The sequence below is a fragment of the Neolamprologus multifasciatus genome, chromosome 3 (genome assembly GCF_963576455.1).
Source record: "Neolamprologus multifasciatus chromosome 3, fNeoMul1.2, whole genome shotgun sequence".
NCBI lineage: Eukaryota > Metazoa > Chordata > Actinopteri > Cichliformes > Cichlidae > Neolamprologus > Neolamprologus multifasciatus.
This window is the reverse complement of record NC_140441.1, coordinates 11,515,708-11,534,948: the sequence shown is the minus strand read 5'-3', so window position 1 is coordinate 11,534,948 and position 19,241 is coordinate 11,515,708. Positions and strand designations below refer to the sequence as shown.

The 19,241-nt window shown below is 42.9% G+C and overlaps 1 protein-coding gene and 1 long non-coding RNA gene across 2 annotated transcripts in view; both read right to left on the bottom strand.

Annotated features, from left to right (window-relative positions):
- efnb3b (ephrin-B3b) overlaps positions 1 to 19,241 on the bottom strand; it is a 96,317-nt gene that overhangs the window by 16,543 nt on the left and 60,533 nt on the right. The window lies entirely within an intron of this gene.
- On the bottom strand, positions 2,567 to 8,729 carry LOC146521614 (uncharacterized). The gene is made up of 2 exons (XR_014870899.1): positions 4,548 to 8,729; positions 2,567 to 4,501 (listed from the first exon to the last, which is right to left on the bottom strand). It is a non-coding gene; the product is annotated as an uncharacterized LOC146521614 (long non-coding RNA).

Sequence of the window (19,241 nt, the reverse complement as noted above, 5' to 3'; positions counted from 1 at the left end):
ATATATAATACCATGATTGATGATACCATTGATAGTTAAGTAGTCCTTAACTAATAGTTATGTACTACTGAAAATTATAGTATTACAACATACATCATAATGAATTACAAAATTCATATAAAGTCCTGAATAACAGATAATATGTTTATTTAATACACACAGTCATTGCAACATCTTTTTTTTTTAATCATTAATAACATATTCTTGCCCCGGGGCATGCTGTAGCTGAAAATCTAATTATTATAATGAAAAATATAAAACATACTTGAAAACAAAAATGGGGGAAAATATGTTGAGAACAAATTTTTTATCTTATTTTCCACTGTTTCTTAGAAACGTTGCTCCCAACGTACTGTAAAAACCATGCTCTAACAGAAACGTAAGTACATGACATAAGAAGGGATTACACAAGCTTCTCCTCATTCCAGTATAACCCATTACAGCGGTCACTGGGAGGCGTAAGACGGGCTGTAGGACTAAAACTGGGCAGCAGTACTAACCGTAGGAATGGATAAGGGATTGAGAAAATACCCTTTTAACTGGCCTGAGGAATAGGGGCCCGAAAAATTTCTGAGCGTAATAACTACTGACACATGAAGGAGGAAAAGAAGGTGACGGGAGACGAGGGAGGTGAGGAAGATGAGGAGAGAAAAGAGGAGGAGGAGAGGCTCGTGCGGGGAGTTGAGGCAGGCAGACTGATTGCCTGTGACAAGCTGTTGGTGATATGATGGGGACAAGAGACGCTGTGTGACGACAGAGATGACCCCGAGCGCGGTGGACAGAGGGAGGAGGCAAGATTTGAGGAAAGAGGGAAGAGGAAAGGGAAAAAGTTAAAAACAGAAAGTAAGGAAAGAGTTTAAATGACATGATAGATAGCGGAGAGGTAAAAGACTCTAATGTCTCCATTATGGAAAAGTGGAACAGTAATGGATACAAAGAAGAGGGAGAAACAAAGAGAGACAGAGACTGAGAGCCGGAAAGCCAAATTGAACCAGGAGAGCTTCCACAAATGTGATTTTGCAAATGCAGGCTATTTTTTTTTAAACCTCCTAATCAACAGGTCACAAATATCACAAAGGCAATTTTGTTTAAAACCGTGAACTGTATCATGGCAAATCCTTTTAAATCCATTAGACATGTTACAGGTGGCACCATTTTTGCAAATCTCCATTTCACAGGAACAAAGTGTGCAGAAGGATCACAGCCGCTTTGGCCTCGGTTCGAAAATAGTTCCCTCCGAATCTTGGTTGCTACACTAAAAATGCTCCAAATGCCTCGATGGCAGGAAAGTATCACCAAATCAAGGCAGAAATAATCACAGAACATCTGTGAAATCCTGATGAGAGACACAGATGAGAGCGGGAGAGATGGGGAGATGTTAGACTACAAATCTTTCCCACCTCACTTTGGGAGGATCTGGAGAAGAGAAAAAGAAAAAGGGAGACTGGGGAAGAGTGTACGGCACAATTTAGGATTAGATAAGAGGAGAAAGCAGGAGAAAGGGGAGTGAGAGGAGGGATGAGTAATTGAGACAATGATCAGCAGTGATGGGGGGATGTGAAGCGCCGGAGGATGGAATGGAGGAAGGGCGTCGCTCCACCACCCTCGTTTGACAGGAAGACGAGCAGGACAGGCGGAAGGAGTGGAAAAACTTAATTAATGAAATAATACCGCAGTTAACCTCGATCAGACCGCACAGCACCGTAGCCCTGCACACAAGGAGGCAGGCGGCCACGCGGGAGGGTGGGAGGTGGGGAGGAGTGTGTATGTAGCCCATAGAGGAGATCACAGAGTAGATGAGAGTCTTTTTCCAGTGTCTCTGTTGTTATTACCAAGGTCAGTGTAGGGCCAAGCCATTTCTCTGCCTCCATTATCGCTCCTCAAGCTTGCCTGCTGTTATGGAAAAGTGGACAGTGACATTCCACTCAAAGCATATCTCAGATTGTTCATTCATTCAGGGGCTTAAACGCCGGGTCTGCATCACACTCGGCCTCCGCGCCGGCCGGTACTTGCAGCGGTCGACGATGGAAAGCTACGTTATTTGAATTAATACAGACATTAGATGTCAGCGTTTGCCCTCCCCCGCTCCTTGTGCATTTTGCAGTCCTGGTTATATATTCCACACATGCTGAGTGGCAGCTCGCCTTCTGCAGCAAAACACTTGCTTCTGCACAAGCGATGTGAATGTGTGCATGCTGATGTTTATTTCCATCACGTTCATCGGTCTAGTTCGGGACTCGTCTCACATTTCAGCCTATTCAAAAGTCATGAGAAGTGCTGTTTTGTTGCCTGATTCCACATATTTCTGGTTGAAATTAGATTTTGCTCTAGGACATACTGACGGTTGGGAAATTAAAGGAGAGAAAAAACCCCTGACCTCTACAGTGAAGGGATCCAGTGGCTCTGATGGCGCTCCAACACCTTAACATTTTAGGAGGATTTTATGTGTTCTACCTCTATGTGCAATATGCAGTGCTACTTTAAGGCCACGAAAGTCCCTAATTTAGTCAAATAAAAGATCATTCTTAGATCATTTTTAGATTCAGAGTAGTTTAATTGTACAATCTTAGGCTATGTCCACACGTACCCGGGTATTTTTGAAAACGCAGATTTTTCTATGCGTTTGCACCTTTCGTCCACACGTAAACGGTAGTGATGGGTCGTTCGCGAACGAAATGGCTCTTAGAGCCGGCTCTTTGAAGTGAACGACGCGAGCCGGCTCCTTATTGGGAGCTGTGAGGTTTTGTTTTTTTTTCTTTCTCTCACCCTCTTTCTCGCCCTTTTTCCCGCTAAACTCCGCATGTGCGGCCTGTACTTTGCGCTGGGCAGAGGGGGGAGGGGCATTAGTTACACTCGCAGTAGCACAGGAACAGAGCCAGAGAGAAAGAGAGTGAGGGACAACAACGTCACATTAGAAAGGTATAGAGATTGACAGACCACGTGACTTTCGCGCATTGCATGCCGGTAACTCGTGGCAAAACAATCCAAGTACCGCATCAAATGCAAGCATTTGCAGCACCGCAAAACGTTCATTCTCCGGTTCCAATACCTTCTTGCTTTTTCTTTGCCCCCCAAAAAAGTTATAGAATACAGAAATATAGCAGTGACAATAATATTGTACGCTGTAATCGTACTGGGCAATTAGTGATAGCATAGCGCCACAATTTCTGTTCAGCGCCAGACTTGCTTGTAACCTATATCACCAATTATGTTAAGAAAAATGACGTATTAACTACTACAAAACACTGACCTTTGTGGAAATGCTTGGAGCAGACTAACCTGTGAGCTGGATGTTCTGGGACGTTATATTTGGTCTTTGAATGGCTGTAATCCAGACCACCTGTCGCCTCTTACTTCAGAAACATGGCTTGAATAATTTCTCTTCAACGACGTAATCGATAAAAAAAAACGATCTCTTTACCCGTCGGCTTCATGGCTGTCATGCGACCGGCTATTGCAGTTAATAATACAACCGCTTCTTGACAGTTTTTTGTGTTTCTTTTTATCGCTGTGTAACTGATTTCAATTGAAAGCCTGCGTGCGCTACTACCTCTTGCCACGAGTTCCCAGAATTCTTTGCGGTTTTACCCTTGAATGACGTCACATTTTCAATCTCTATAGTAATCATCCACTATTTTCAGTTGCAGATGATAAAGGATTCAGAAATCATGCAGGCCCATATGACAGAGAATGTGCATCTTCTTTTTGTTTTAATATTTTAATTTATATTTAATTGTGTTGTGGTTTGCAGTGTTTTGTGTTGTTTCACTTTAAATTTGTAAAAGGAAAAAGCTGAAAATTTAAATAGTTAAAAGTTTAAAATGTAAATAGTTGTTTTTTGTATTATATGATTTATTTATTACATTTTATGTGGAGTGAATAAATAAAGTATATTTATGGTGGACCTTAGAGACAAAGCACGTACAAACTCAAAATCATGTACAAACTCAGAATCACGTACAAAAGACAACATTAGTGCTCCAGGATGCTGGGCGCAGTGTTGAGCTTTTGTTACCTAGTGGCTACACAAGCCAAGAGGTACCAACAACCGTATTTGGTGTGTGGTAGTAACAGGTAAATGAACTTTTTTTTTTTAATTATTTGAATAAATATGAGTGCTTGTCTATAAATACACAAACCATACACACCTGCTTTCAATTGTATAATTTAAGTGATCTGGGTAGCTCTGTTTTGGAAGTTCAGTTAACGCTAGAAATGTGTTTTGGAGTTTGTACGTGCTTTGTCTCTAGGGGCCATATATAAACATATATAAATAAAACCACTTTTTTTACATTAGTAATTCCTTTTCTGCATAATTTTATATTATTGTTAATGATTAAATAATTAAAGCAACAAAACAACCTGAAGAGCCGGTTCGGAGCCGAAAGAGCCGGATCTTTTTATTGAGCCGAGCCGAAAGAGCCGGATCTCTAAAAAGAGCCGGAAATCCCATCACTAGTAAACGGCGTTTTCGGTCACTGAAAACTGAGATTTTTTAAAACTCCGGCCAGGGTGGATATTTTCGAAAGCTCCGTTTTTGCATTTACGTGTGGACGAGAAAAACGGAGAAAACGCAGCGTCAAAGGTGTGCGCATTTTTTGACGTCACACTGTGCGCCACGTTATTGTTTCGGTGAAATGAATTTCTACAATGCTGTTACTGTTAATTTACTCTCTGCAGTGTTTAAATGCTTACATATACACACACAGTTACTGTCCCTCCACACATACGACTCGGTTCTGCTTCTATGCCCCAGCTTTGTTTACTTTTTCCCACCGAGCTTCTAGACTTCTGATTGGCCAACATTTCTACAGGTTAGGAATATATCGCCACCTGCTGCTTTGGCATGTTCCTAGCAGCGTTTTCCTTCATTTCTGCCTTTACGTGTGGACGGGATTATTTTTTAAAACGAAAACAGAAAATCTCAGTTTTCAAAAATACCCGTGTACGTGTGGACGTAGCCTTAATCGCCTTTCACAACAACAGCTGTCACAAAGTGCTTTATATTTCGAAGCAAGCACTTGCCGATGGTGGGGAGGAAGAAGTTCCTTTTAAAAGGAAGACTCTTCTTGCAGAACCTATGAAAACGAACATGAACGAGACACAGGGTGAAACACTAAGTACAAGAGAGAACAGATGCAGTTTAATGACTCTGCAGCTCAAACACCCATGGGGAGTGCGAGGGGAGTGATGGAAAATAAAATAAATATTTTTGTTGGCAAGTCCTTTTCAGTCCAGAGTAGTGTCTGCTTTCTCTCTTACAATAAAGATAAAGAAAAGCTGCAGAGCGTTCCCTACTGCCTGGAAGCTTGAAGCTGTGATCCACCTAAAATGACAGAGATGAGCAAAGCAGCATTTTCATCGGCTGCTCTTCTCTCTCAACCGAGTGACGGCGGTTTTATATAGCAAGAATTACTTTTACATAAATTTCCATCAAATAAAATAAAAAAATAATCATGTAAAACATCCCTGGGTGAAACCATCTCTATCTACGCCGATCGACTTCTGTGGTTTCATTTGAGAATGTGAGAACGAGGACACAGAGGAAGACGGAGTCAACAGGGTTGGGTTTTTCCCGTAAGCCTTCAGTTGAAAACCGCTCGCATCACTTGAAGTTATAAAATTACTCTGGGTTTTTTTTCTTATGACTGAATAGATTGAAGTGACGTCCTTTATGTGCAACTGTTTTGTATTAATAATATTATATATGTGGCAAAGCTATTGCAACAGTCTAACCGAGCTAGTGCGCCACACTCTCAAATTCCACATGTGCTCTGAGCATGAAGTGGCTACATGCTTGCCACTGACAGCAGATTAAAGGGAGCAAAACTGGGAATGTGGTGCCGGGCCAAAGAGCAGATTACACAACAAACGGAATAAATAAGCAAGAAAACAAGAGCCACGAGGAACAAAGCTCACTGGTCCCGCGTTGCCTCACACTCCACGGGCAAAGCAGCTTGTCCCCCCGTTAGCTTCTGGTGTGTTTGCAGCGTCATGTGTGTGTCACGTTGACAGTCATCGCAAATGCAACATGAAAGACACAAACCAGAGTGGGAGTTTCTCTGCCCCGGGCACACGCGCGCGCGCTGAGGCTGGAGTGGCACGAGTGTGTAAACGTATCCGTGCGCGTTTGCGTGCACAAAGTGTCGCCATCTGTGCAAATCAACTTAAAACCAATGTGTTGCTTCACAGCAGCTTTGGCTTTAAAATCCTCCTTTTAGTTCCACTTATTTAGCTTTTGGACCACGCTCTCTGCAAAGAGCCATGAAACTAAGTTTGTCACTCGGGTGGACTGGGAAGTGTGTGTGGGTGCAGAAAGGTCTCGGGGGTGGGATTTACTGATAGCTTCCCGTTTAAATTTGTACTTGTGCACCTCTAAATACTCTGTGAGCTTCATGTGTCTCAGCTAAATGATGGAGAACATGCCATGTTGTGGCGCTAAGGAGTCAAGTCATCGTCACCCCCAAAAGAAAAAATATCTTGGATCTCGCCGTGAAAATTTCCTGTAACTAAAAACTCCTTCGTAAATCTCCAATGGCACTTTTACAACCTGGCTATGACACATTAACAAAGCCATCGCAAACCATTACCCCGCTGCGGTGGCAAAAGCATTCATTTGCGTACTGAAACAGAACAGTCATTATTTTAGCTCCCCCTTAAAAAAACACGCAGGGCCCGTATTACTTTCACTCGCGTTCCACCTCCAAACACAAAACACGCCATTACTGCCAATATGGCGCAAGGTTTTTCCAAACTTGTTTCCCTGCAAAAGGTGCAAGCTTTCTTGTTCTTATTGTTGCACACAAAGGCGCCGTTGTTGTGTTGCGGTGTAGCGCTTGATCCACAAATGGGATCAGCTACAAACACAAAGACGTCTGCATGTTGGGCGCCTCAGTCGCACAGTGACATGATGGTATGTGAGTGGTGTGGAGACGGGATAAGTATATGTCTGTGTCACATGAGGTATTTTGAGAAAAGGAAGAGATTTTTGCTGATAAAAACTTGGATTGCAAAAAAAAAATCTTGGCTCTGAAACTCTGTATTCTGTCATGAGCAATGTTCCCATCTGATGCATGATGCTAGCTGAAGTGGAAAGTACTATTATGACTAAAAAGTAAATCTTCTACTCCTATTAGAGAAGACCTTACATGACCCATGCCATATTGGATAAGATAAATCAAATCACTTTACCAGTGCATGAAAAATTTAAAGTGGACCTACATAATTTGCTCATTTTCAGCTCCATATTTTTTTTATTCCTGAACGCCACTAGAGTAGCTCTGCATGATTCATAGCTCACAATAATCCTTACTTATCATACTGGGCCTGGCTGCAGGCCCCCGGGTCATCGTCTGAGTTATGGCCACCCTCCTCTTAAGTCAAATGTCTTCTGTTGTTCTGCTCTTGTAAACAACAGCAGGTGGGAGGGGCTTATGATCTCAAAAAAGGGATTCAAACCAAACTCAGTTTCACACACATGCCTCAGAACACAGGGATCCAGGGGCGTGTCCAGAAGGGTGGCATGGGGTGGCACTAGCCCCCCTCCTAAAATATGATTCCCCCCCCTTGGTGTACTGTTAAAATCACAATCCCCAAAAACTTTGGATGACAGCACAAGTGTGACTAGTAGGAAGAATACATTTACTCAAGTACTTTTACTACTGTGCTGCTTTCTGATTTTGGTTCTCTATATTGTGAATGCAATTACTGCATTTGTTACTCCACAGTACTTATTTTACAGAATTATTTAATTATCATTTTACAGATTAATTGTTTTATTATAGCTCAAGCTACTGAGCAACATACAACTAATTAAATTCATCAACAGTTGCAACATTAAAGAGATACACAGATCAATAATTCGATCATTATAATCCACTAATATCATATGATTCTGAAGTGTAGTTACAAATTTACCTTAGGTACTTTAAATACATCTGAATGTACAATATGTAAACTATCAAGCTACTTACTATAACTTTTGCTTACTAAAAATAATATGTATAACTATATAAAATATACAGTTACTAACTAAACAGTCTTTCATGTTATTAAACAGTAAAAATACTTTACTACTACTATCACAAGATTTTGTTTAAATTCCTATGCAGCTCCACTTTTCACATAATAAGTCTGCAACGACACCCGACTCCCTTATTCTTAAGAATTCATGGGAACGCACATGCAGGTATCCGCTCATGCACACACATGCAATCCACCAAGGGAATATGATCTCAGTGTCTTCCCTTGCGTGCGGTTGATCTCTCCTCTGTGCTGTGTGACATTTTAATTCTCAGCGGTTATTCTCTTCCCATCCTTCCCGTTCTATTACAATCACATACCCACCTTGGTATTCGCCCTCTCTCTCCTCTACCCCTCTCTCCCTCTGCGTCTGTGCCTTTCAATGTCCTGTGCGCTCAGAGGGTGGGCGACTTAGAATCACATCGTATTAACCTCCAGCACCAAAACACACACACACACACACACATACACACAAGCAACAAACTGGGCCACGGCACAGCGGCGTCCATCCTCAAAAGTCTCCCTCCTACTGCCCGTCAGAGTTCCAAAAATGGAGGACTAAAAGTGAGGAGAGCACCTGATCGCTACATCTGACAAACACGCGCATGCACGCGCGGCACTGACAGGGAAAGGCTGATTACTTGTGACAGACCCGCTGCCATTTTTATGTCTTACTTCTGAGGGACTCGGGGGGGGGGGGGGGGGGGGGGGGGGGGGGGGAAAGCAAAGTCGGAGGCCTGAAAATACCGCTGTTTGCTGTCACACTGTAGCTCGCCTTTGACTAAATGCACATCAGAATTTGTTAGACAGTACGGCCTGAGCCATACTGATAATCCAGTTGGGTATGTGTGTGTAACGCGCGTCGTGTGTGCAAAGGTCAGACGTGTTTACCGACGTCAGCGTGCGTCGCAAAACAATCAATACGCGGCTTCTCAAAGCCGCTTAGAGAGATATATAAGGGTGTGAGGAGAGGCGCGGGCATAAATAAGGTCATCAGCGGGCATAAACGCAGAAGTTGATTTCTTCCAATTCTTTCTCACGTTAATTAAATGACAGGAAACAAATCGTGGCCGAGCAAACGTAATAAGTCTGTCTGCCCAGTTCAGAAAATAATCAGCGCCAAATAAATGTGACCGCCAGAGCATAGACGTGCATAATGGACCAAAGGAAAGACAGGCAGGGGACAAAGCCAGAGAGGGAGGGAGAGGAAGCTAAAGCAAAAAGAAGAGAGAGAGCAGGGCCATTAAAAACAGAGAGGCTGAAAGAGTTGGATGAGCCTTGTGTAGCGTCAGTAAAGTGCTAGCCATGTAGGACAGTCACGACCAATGTTCCTTACAACTGGGTCAATGTTCCCGTCCCAGGGCAGCGAGGGCATCCTGTGTGGCTCTCTGTATGTGTGACAATCTATCTGCTAAACTTCCACCAAGCTGCTAGAAACTGCCATCCCTGCAATCCCAGTCAAGTGCACCTCTGAGTGGACCTCCATGCATATTGAATGAATACTTCAATGACTACTTATCAATACTTAATGAATACTTATCAGTGAATCCCTGAGTGACTTCTACAGCACTGATTTTTTTTTTGAAAGCTCTTTAAAAGGCAAGCAGAGACCCCTTTTTTAAAGATGCGGCTCAGTATGTAACGCGCTCCGCCGCTGCCGGGCCAGAAGAGAAGAGGCTGAGCTGGCAGAGCGGGCCGGCGGGTTCACGGTCACGTTTGAAAGTCTGAATGTGATATTTACCAGTGCCGACTGAGGTGATGCTGGATTTGCTGCAGTCACACAGAAAAAAATAAAAATAAAAAAAGAAGCAACACTCGGAGCTATCGTGGGGGAATCTAGCCGGACACCGGTGTGGGTGTATATGTCTGCCTCAGCGTGTCCTTGTCTGCTGGTGCGTCTGGCGCCGTGTGTCCGTCTTTAAGGTTCTCGTGTGCGTGTGGGTAGCCGTTTTTCTATTATATCAGCCACAAGATTGGAGGCCTGGAGAAATGGGTCAGCGCCAGCCTTGTCGTTTCTTCTCACTGTCTCTTCTGCTCTTTGCTCGTGTTTTTTTTTTTTTCCCAGCCTCTCTTATTCCCAAGTCGCTCCCAGAATAAAAACGAAACACCTCCGGTTGTCCACTCCTCCTTTGCGGCTGCTTGGATCTGGGTTAAACAAGTGAAGTCCATCACTCACTCCTTCCTTCTCCTGGTGCTGTGCGATACTGCAAATTTTGGTATCAATCGGATACCAAGTAAATACAGCGCCAATACTGCCGATATCAAGAAGTGATACTTTTACCTCATAAAGGCGGCTTATGTAGGGGAGAGCAGCGTGTCGTGGTTTAAGAAGTTTTGAACACATTTTGATGACCTCTAATCACTGAGATTTTTACTTTCCACATAAATAGATAAACACACGTTTCAGCTGTCTCTAATGCACTGTGGGTCCGCTTCTGTTATTTAAATGTGCTGTAGGCTATAAATAAATAGACGTGACAGTCAACACAAAAATGTTCAGACACTTTTCATAGAGCATGTTTGAGGTATCGTTTTCAAAAATAATTAATTTAACACAATTCAGTGGGTTATATACTGAATTTAGTCTATAGAAACAGGAGCCACATCCTTCGGAGGCCACACTTGTAGGCAATTACATCACAGCGACGCAACAAAGTTGTGAAGACTCCTCCAAATGTGGCAACAAATACATCCTCCTTTCCCCCAGATTTGAAGGATGGGTTGGGTGTATCCTTCATGGCCCAACCTATCCCGCGGCTCAGCCAATTCCAGTTTCCAACAATGGCAGCAGCTACTTAGTTTCAATATTAGTCTTATTATTCTTTCTGGGTCACAAAATAAACTTCTAACATATTTTCAGGTGAGAATGTAGCTGTGTAAACTTCAAATATCTGCTCAATTTATTAAGACATCACATATTTGCAAAAGTGCTCCGATGTTTGTGGAGACGTCTGTTACCCATCAGCTTGATAGCTGACTGGAAGGTCGAAGCTCACTAGAGCCAGCGAGAACAGCAAACTCCGGGCACGTCATTTTCAAACCCCCCACGGTTTTTGGCTACTCAGGTTAACCCTTTAAAACCGGTTGGAGCGGGCACGCTTTGTTTTGCGCAACTACTTTTAAATCCCGGTAGCACTGCAACCACGTGAGCTAGCGCAATAATTTTTTTTGCATATGAAACCTGAGGAGTTGTACTTACATCTTATGCCATCAGCTTGTCCTCGGTCACAGTTTCCTTCCACATATAGCTTTGCAAAAACTGCATAAAAAGCGCTTGCAGCAACAAAAACATAATATTCCAGAAACACGCTTTGCCGATCCGATCAGCTGTTCATAACACTTCCTACTTGGATTAGACGTCAGCACGAACTATCGCATGTCCGCCATGACCTGCCCGAAACTGGAAGTGACGACATTTTCGCGGAAATGTAGTTTTTTACCATCCGGGCCTCAATGAGCTTATAGTGGTGTTTTTAAAAGTTATCTTTGACTTTATGACTTTCTGTATCGTTTCTGGGATGCTTAGGACTCATATTGCACTGCTGGAAATAGTTTATTTTGATGCATATGCTGCTTTTTTGCAAATTTGCATTATAATATTTATTTTCGTTTTTCCTGCAGTATATAAAAATTGGTGTATTTCAAAAATGAAACTATGAAGACACTCAAAATAAATTTCCTGTGGTGGGAAACTAGTTTGTGCAACTTTTTTACAGTTTTGAGGGATAAGCCTCTTAAATTTCTCGAACTAGAAATATATGTTAAAAAAACAAAAACAATTTTCAATTTTTTTGTAGTTTATTGCACTTTTTTGCAATTTATGTAATTACTATGCACTTAATGCATACATATTATTAAAATTTAGGCTGTAATGGTTGTATTGATGTATAGCAACTTGAAATGCTCCCAAAAATGGCTCCACAGCATGTAAAAATATAATATAAGCTCTGTCGGACTTGGTTCTATGGTAGGTCTTAAAGGGTTAAACATGATACATAAGTCACTTAGATAACTTAAAATGTTATATTTTGGGGGGTTTTCAGTGTTTTATTTGTTCCTGAGTAAATCGGTTGGGCTGCGATTAAAGTCATAGTTTTCACACAGCTGAATAAACGTCAAACAGAAAACTGATTAAAAAGAAGTTTGAGATGGTGGCCTGTTGTATTTTAGCGAGCAAGGAGCAGACGGCTGAGTTTATTAAACTCCAACGAGACAGCGGTGACGCAAATCTGAAGGCTAGACCGTCCAATTTCGCAGCCGCTCACTTCTGGCCTACCCGGCCTTCACAGGACCCGCCCTACGTGGACCAGGTAGGTTGGGTCCTTCGAAGCATGCTAACCCTGAATTTGGACATAGCTAGAGTATTCCTATCCTATCCTTTCACACTACTATTAATCCGATATCAGTACCAGCATCGTATCGATACTATAGATACTTGGATTGATCCGCCCACCTCGATTTTTCCCTCTTTCCCTTCTTCCTGCGTCCTTTTCTGTTCTCCTTTGGAGTCGAGCAAGTCTTCATTCAAGTATCCTGTCTGAGGATAAAGACGTCCTCACAGCGTAATGATACAGAGGCTTCTGAACACAAAATAAGACGGCCAATTTGCGAAGCAAACAAGCCGAGCTTCGGCGTGCGGTGAGACACTCGCCGTCTCCTGACATTTACATCACAGAGGTCGTGGGCGCAAGCAGTTTGCGCACAAGCAAATCTGCAAGATCTGATGATCAACAAAGGCTCTGATTAAAACAAATCTCCTCATCTCATTGCTGAGCAGACCTCTTTGTTTCAACTTCTTTGCAATGCACTAAAAACGAGACACACTGAAAATGTTAGCACTCTTCTCTTTCTGTAATTTTTGCTTTTTCTATGGGACTCGAACAGGACGAAGCGGCGCGTCAGGGTGGTTACGCTCACATGCACCTGTTGCAGAGAGTAGGGCTGGGCGATTAATTGAAGCCATGGAAACGAGGTAATCAGTTCTTGTGTTATAAATCAATGCTTTACGCTTCTTTGTAAAACCCAAATTTAACTCGCATCTTAGCTGAACTCGAGCCAAAATGTGGAAGCAGGAGGAAGTAAAAGTCACATCAGACCACTCTAAGGTGAGGCTGTATCTAAAAGCCTCTGAGGGTCACCTGGTCCATTTCCACCTGCACAAAACTCATGTGTCAGTTTAGCCACTGGCTGCAGGTGTCCATCGCTCTCCCCAGGTGTCTCTGGGTCTTAATCCCTTCTTGGCAACACCTCTGACTCTTTTTCTCTATTTAACACTTCATTTTCATTTGAACTGTATTTAAAGTTCAAGGCAAACCAGAGCAGAAAGAGTTTTTAAAAGAGTAAATAAATGGATGAAGTTTCTTCTATTTACCGACAAAAACAATCATTATCAAGCAGCACTAAGAAGCAGTAAGACACAACACAGGCAGCGAGATTGTGTTGGAGCGGAGCGACGCGTCCCTCTTCCCCTCCTTAGATTAACGCCTCCATCATTCATCGTGTTATCTTTTTTCGGGTACACCAAGTCACCCTCTTAGCCCTCCCCCTTCGCTCTCCACCCTCAGACCCCCACGCGCTCACACACATAAATGCAGGAGATTGCACATTCGCACACCTGCGTAAGAACACAATCGCCACATAAAAGCCCGCAGTCTCACATTAGTCTGATTTACTGGCTCAATTTAAGCATGGATTCTGTGCAGCGAAGAGGAAAACAAGATACAACTGCAGCTAACTCGTCCCTTCCACGTCTCCTGTCACTTTGTCGTATTTTCGTCATATTTTCAGAAACCGACCGCACCCCCCTCGTAACGTTTCCCCTCTCCTTTCAATTACCGCCTCTCTGTGTTTGCAGCCTCCCTGCCGTCCCCTCCTTTGTAGAGAGCATCCTCTCAGGCAGAACCTAGCTGTGACATTGTTTGTCATTGGAGGATTACAGCGTTTGGCGCCTTGCCACAAATACGCGAAGGAGGCGACCCTCGCCGCGTGGCTTCTGCTCAGCCACGGGGTGCAAAGCCTACGACAATAAAAAAAACAACAACTCTTGAAACAGTGTAAGAATCTGAAGCCAAAACTTCCCTCTGGGACACTCAGCAGTCAGATTTCCTTATTGTAAGTGACTTTGACTCAACTTTGTAGCTGGTGCTGACTGCACTCGTAGACACGTCTGAGAGTGCTGCAAGCAGAGCTTCATCCTCATGATTATTAAAGTCATATATATGACTATTTCGGAGTATATTTGGGCCAAGTTTTTATGAGACTACTGCATGTATTTTCTATTTCTTTTCAGGTTTTCCCTTGAAATCTTGTGGCTGTGACAGTCATTTGAAACAGCACTTTGAACTGCTTCCTTTCTATCCAACTCAATAGCTGATGTTCACTTTTAATAACATCAATCATAGAAAAATATAGAAAAAAACCTTAAAAAAAAAATCACAATGATGAAACACTACCAGCCAAGATCATTTAGAAATTCTGAGGAACAGACAGTCAAATAATCCCAGGCCTATTTTTTTTTTTTTTTGTCTTTGCTTTTGGGCTCGTTATGTAGGTTATGAGACTTTTGATAAAATAGATTTTTTTGGGAGGGGGCAGATAGGAAGCGAAGTTGTTCGAGTGAAGGACAAACGTCTGGTAAGACACGAAGCTAAGACATGATGCTGAAAAGAGGGAAGTGGGTCAACGGTCTGAAGGGAGGAATGTGACAGCGATCTGTGACATGTAGCAGGAGAGAAAGAAAGTGCGAGCAAGTGGGAAGATGGCGGCGGAGGGAAGGGAGGGGTTTCTAAATTAAGAAGAAGGGAAGCAGAAGGGTGTGAACGAAGAGGAGAAAGGAGTGAGGGCGAAAATGTGAGCGAGAAAGGAGAGGAAAACGACCGAATCTGTGGGATGGGGAGGAGGCTGGGAGGGGCCTCAGAAATGTCGCTGGGAGCCTAAGAACTCAGAGGTTAGGGTTCGGAAACACGCACCAACACTTTCTCAGAGTTTCTCCCTTCAAACAATGACTTTTGAAAGGAGGCAGTGACAGAGTGGGCCTGCAGAGGAGCTGTACATCTTAAAGACTGTAATTACACATAACTGTCAGTCTAATTAAGGCTTTTAATGAACTCCGCGAGAGCTCGGAAAGGACAAAAGCCGCCAGCCACTGGAACACAACACTGTTTGTTTGTTTGTTTGTTTGTTTGTGTGTGTGTGTGTGTGTGTGTGTGTGTGTGTGTGTGTGTGTGTGTGTGTGTGTGTGTGTGTGTGTGTGTGTGTGTGATAAATGATGCGCTCGAGGAAGAACATGCACATAAACACCAACGCAATCAAACATTTTAATGAGCCCGAGTGCGACTTTGAAGTCCACCATCTAATAAACACGCACACCTATAAGATTCTCTCATCTCTCTAAAATCTACCGAAACCACACACACTCACGCACACAAACACACAGCACTAATTATTCCCATCTCTCCCTACGCTGATAAACTGTTCAAGTCCGGCCCACTGCCGAAGCGTGACTGAACCTATAGGAAAGACCTTTGAAACGATTGGATTTGCCATTAAGGAAAACTTTATTTAGGCTTTAGCTAAAGTGCCTCACAGCAGAGGTTTAATCTACATTATACATCATTAAGCTCGGCTGCTAAAACTCTTGGGTGCAGTCTCTCGTTGGCCGGCCCACCGCTGGAGAATAGAGCGCCGTCGCAGACCAGAAAAACGCCACGTCTTGATTTAGTGTCAGATAGAGCGCAATAACAAAAATCAAACAACATTTGCTTGTGGGTGGGCAAGCTCAATTACATGTAATGATGGCGTAGAGTTCACCAGTTTAGCTTGTCCCATCTTTGAAGTTGTTAAAGGAGCTGTTAAAATATATTTAAGTAAAACGTATTATTTATGCCATGTCATGGGTAGTTTTCTGTTTTCTGTGCCCGAGTTTGGAAACAGCGTTCCTGAGGTTGCTGCCAACATCTCGATACAAAGTCAGCGCGCAGGATTTTGTTGTGCTCGCAGCATTAAAAGTTGGATCTGAAAAATTAAACAGTTACATCTCATCTCAGTAAATGGAAAATGCAGAACATGCAGTCGCCGGTGTTCCCCTGACAAACGATAATTGAGTTTTTTTTTTCTGTTCCCTGGAATTCATGTGAAGTGTTGCTGGTCAAGGAGGAAAACTGGAGCTAAATGCCTGCTGTCTTCTCCGGTGATTAAAACTGAGCCACTTAAAATTGTTTTGGCTTTTAATTTGAAGATCTGTGGATGTGATCTGCTTTTTGGAGGATTTGTGCAGCTCGCATTATTTAATTGCAGCAATTAACAGTGCTGTCCAACCTGTAAATTTACAAATGTGACCAGGTGAGCACGTTAGCCACTGTATAGCTATTGTAGGCTCAGAGGTCAAACAAACTGCAACTAAAGAAAACAACAGAAAGCACACAAAAGACAACAATAGTGCTTTTGGGGAGACGATAACGTGATGGACCAGAAATAACAGAAATGAAAAAAACGTTAAGGATCGCACTGACGAACGGTTAAAAGAAGCAGAGGACTCATCGGTGCTGTAAGGTATGAAAAGACACAAGTTAATGGGTTCATATAAATAATTCATATAAAGCTACAGATACATGTTTGCTATTAGCTGTTTCCTGTTAGCTTTGGTACCTTCCAGCACATAAGGAACCTTTGAGGGACATAAGCATCACCAGCAACCGCCTTATTTAAAAAAAATAATTAGAAAATATATAAAAATGTATTAACTGAGACATTGCAGAGGTACTTTGGCAACAGCTGTGCAAACCAGAGCTAGTTCTAAAAATGAAACACCAAACAGAGAACTGGACTGACATTAACGTCCACGCTTTATAAAGCCTACGTGCAACAGAGGAAATATAACCCGATTTTTACTCATCAAGTCAAATATATCAATTTGCTCCCTCAGGCCTCCCACACAGCAAAGCAAAGTGGGGAGACTGATGATGAAGCTGAATTACAAGAAGGTGGATCTGGACTTATACTGTTTTCCAGACACTATCCTTTGCCACAGAAGGATAGGTTAGTCCGGCTCTTTGAGGTTATCATCACCTGCTCTGCAGGATCTGCAGGATGCTGAGGTCAGTGACTCCTGCTCTACCTAACAACATATAAAGAGAACAGTGTGTTGTAATGGTACGTTATCTAACTCCAAATAGCATACAATAGGTGCTTTCAACACTAACAGTTGGACACATAACAAACTCAAAGGTCTAAACCCGGTAACCTTCAACTTGTTGTTGGTATAGTCAAGTTGTTGTTATGCCAACCACCCAACTGTTTAATACATTACATTAGCTTTCCTATTGGCGTGCAAATGCAAACAGAAATGCCCTTAAAGCTACCGATTTGCCTCCAGGGCATCCTCAGAACTGTTTTGTCCACAGATTCCTCCACTTAATGCATCTTCTAGTAGCTCTCGAGTACTCGGGCCAATTTGGCCATTCTATTTCCAGTAGCAAGCTGTTTATTAAACTCAGTAAATGGGTTACGCAACCAAATGCTATATTGCTGCATTTTATTTTCTAGAGAAGAAGAAAAAAATGCTTAGAAACCATTATTGGGAGCATATTGTGCCTTTATTAGATAGCAACAGCACAGAGAATGAGGTTAGAGAGAGACGAGGAATGATAATGATCGCGATTGGCATATTAACCCTTAGGCCACAAAGGGCAGCCCCAGAATCAGTGCATTAGGCTGCTTTTTCTGACTTACTCACTTAGTTTTGACTTCTCTGCTTTCAGCAGTGCAGTGTCGTAGCTCCAGGACCAGTCTGCTGCTGATTAATGGGCTTTGCTGCTTAGCTACAACTCGATTTTCTTCACATAAAAGCCCCAGTTTGACTATCCCTACATTATTCCATTTATTTTTGCATTACTATTATGATTTCTTTCCATTTTAGGGGCCACCGTGACTCTCCGTTTTAATGCCTCAACTCATAGGTAAGCTTGTAGGACAAAGAAAAACATTCTTTTCTCCCTCAAGTTTCCTTTTCTCATTGCATGCCATTCTTTCAACCAGCGGCTGGCTATGTCATGCACTGTAGACACTGTCTACACACACACACAGAAGCACTTCAAACCTGGCTCGGCTTTAGTGTTTAAATGCACCAGCCAAGAATCGGCCATAACGCAATCCTGACGAGCAGGGAGGTCCTTCTAATGGATCAACACGGATTCAATACAAAGCGCCAGTGTGTGCTTGCCTTAAATGTCCTTGAACCATGACTGCAATACCAGAACAGTGAGATGTGCATCTGCGCGTGTGTGCGTGCTCGTTTGGTAATGTAAACTTTAGCGCATTTGCTGGAATTCTGAAATAATCTTTACCAGTACGGTACCCTTCCTCGTCCTCGCCAGCCCGTCTCGCCCCTCACCACCACCACCGACAATATTCCCGTTTCCAAAAGAGGAAAGCAGGATTAAGACACACACACTTATACAAAACATGAGAGCCGACCAGCCAGAAATAATACATCTTGACATCTGTGGCTGTGTGCCGCTCGAGGGAGGGATTGGACAGAGAGAAAGTGGAAAGAAGGGTGAGATATGAAGGGGAAGATGATGGACAGCAGAAAGCATAGGGCAATTATATACTGTTTGCGTGCATGCGTGTGTGTCTGTGTGAGTGGGTTTCGATATGTGTGTAACAATGTGAGGAAGAGCATGATGACAGTTGGGTTTGTTTAGCTCCTCTGTGATTAAAGCAGCCTGCAAAAAAGTGTGTGTTTAGCTGTACAGCAGTCTGTCTGGTTTTTTTGTTGTTGTCTTTTGCTTTAAAACCGAATGTGTGTGTGTTTGCGTCCGTGTGTGTTTGCGTGCGCAAATTCCCGCTTGTGCTTGTCTCTGCTTTTTTTTTGCAGAAATGTGGGTGTATTTGCACTCTGCATGTGTCACTCTGTCCTCAGTTTAAGTGTGTTTACATTTGTGCATTTAATCTTATTTGCACGTCACAAGCATATCCTGGGGTGGATGCATAACATTGTGTGTGTGTGTGTGTGAGATGGTGCATCCACACCACCACCAACAACCTTCCCCACCCCCCCTCAAATGCATGTTTTCGCATCTAGTCTCGAGGTCTAGTTTACTTAAGTGAAATCATCCACGGTTGTCTGCAGTATGTAGGGCTGGAAAAACCAGTACGTGTGTGTGTCTGTGTGTGTGTGCTCATTAGTACTCAGTGTCCTAAGGTTTGTTTGCATTCTT